Source organism: Rhinopithecus bieti, unplaced genomic scaffold (genome assembly GCF_001698545.2).
Source record: "Rhinopithecus bieti isolate Rb0 unplaced genomic scaffold, ASM169854v2 scaffold_13130, whole genome shotgun sequence".
In the NCBI taxonomy this organism is placed as follows: domain Eukaryota; kingdom Metazoa; phylum Chordata; class Mammalia; order Primates; family Cercopithecidae; genus Rhinopithecus; species Rhinopithecus bieti.
Window position 1 is genome coordinate 71,455 of NW_016807302.1, and position 1,938 is coordinate 73,392.

The following is a 1,938-nucleotide window of genomic DNA, read 5'->3' on the forward strand; positions in this document are numbered from 1 at the left end:
AGAGGGACTCTGTCTCAAAAAAAAAAAAAAAAAAGTAAAATTATTATTTTTATTTTAGAGACAGGGTCTTGCTATGCTGCCCAGGCTGGAGGGCAGTGACTATTCACAGGTGCAGTCGTAGCACAGTGCAGCCTCGAACTCGTTTTTCTGCTTCTTTTATACCTCCAGAGCACCTGATATAGGACTGGCTCTGTACATGCTGGGCATTCCCAGGCCAGGGTAGCCAGACAGACCCACGATACAACCTGCCAGGGAATCCCGGAAACTCCAGGACAGGAGACACTTGCAGGCTAATGGTGGTGTGCACCACCAGAGTCTTCCGCAGCTCCCGGCCCTTCTATCTGACTTAAGTTGCTGGGGCAGAGAGCAGTGCCAAGGCAGAGAGGAGAGCATCCCTCCATGTAGACCCCAGCTCTTCCCTCCCCCTCTCCTCTGGGGCTTCAGCGTGGCCGGAGCTCATGAATAAAGCTAATATTGGAACTAGTCGTATACTAGTCGGAGAGGGGCTGTTGTCTAGATCCTCCCTTGCAGGGACGGGTTGTGCCAATAGAATGCCCCGAGGCCCCAGCCCTCTCGTGATGGTTGGCTGGAACTAAGGCGTCCCCCTCCCTCGCCCTTTTATGAGTCTCAGCTGATTTCCCTGGAGGGCGGCCCCACTAGCCAGCGCCCCCCATCCGCTACTGGACTCCCTCACTATACCTGGGCCCCGCCCCAACTGTCCTCAGGGGCGGGGCCAGCCCGAGGGCAAGCTGGGGCAGGAAGTGGTTGCAATTACACACTCCCGCCCCACACTGGCTGCCACTGCCAGAGTGACAATGCTAATTCGGCCGGCCCCAAACGTCAGGGCAAGGGCTAGAAGAGGGCTCAACCAGGGAAGCTCCTGGGCTGGAACGAAGCTCTTTTCCTGAGAGAAGGGAGTTTCCGACGTTAGGCTAGGTTGGAAGCCTCAACGGATTGCTGGTCACGTCCAGGGATGAAGGGAGGGGGTCGTGGGTCTCTTTCCCCACCCCGACATGGCAGTCACTCACACCGTCATCTCTTTTTAACCTGGCCACTAGCTGACAGCAGCTTTCCCAGCTGCTTGGGCCCCCTGGGCGCAACTGCCAAGACAGACAGCTCTGATCCCTCCCACCAGGAGAAAATGGGCTTTGATCCTCTACTACTGCAAACCACCACAGCACCGTGTTTTTTATATCCCCTACTCCTCCCTCGTTTCTTAGGCATTCCCATCTGGGGCGGCTCTGGGCCAGGTGGAGGGCATGAATGGTATGGCCACAGCTATGGGCTGAGAACCATGTAGAGAGAGGGATGGATGGGGGAATTTGAGAATGTTTGGGTGGGATGACTTCAGAACTCTCTGGGTTGGCCTTTCACTGAAAGCATCGTTAGCTCAAAAACTTGGGGCTACATTAGAGGAATGGAGGTAGAAGGGGGCTCAGCGAATAGACTGGACAAATGAAAGAAGATACTTTAGGTGGGGTGCCGTGGCTCACGCCTGTAAACCCAGCACTTTGGGGGGCCTAGCCAGATCTATCACCTGAGGTCAGGAGTTCAAGACCAGCCTGGCCAACATGATGAAGCCCTGTCTCTATTAAATTTAAAAAAAAAAAATAGCCAGGAGTGGTGGCGTGCGCCTGTAATCCCAGCTACTCGGGAGGCTGAGGCAGGAGAATCTCTTGAACCTGGGAGGAGGAGTTTGCAGTGAACCAAGATTGTGCCACTACACTCCAGCCTGGGCAACAAGAGCAAAACTCTGTCTCAAAAAACAAACAAACAAACATAAAAAAAAGAAAAAAAAAAAAAACTTGAGTATGTGAGGGAATGGGGATGCATGAGTGAAACAGGTTTCTTAAAAGGCCCAGAAACCCAGTAGATACAGTGGGGGACTCTTTTTTTCTTTTTCTTTTTCTTTCTCTTTTTCTTTTTTTTTTTTTTTTT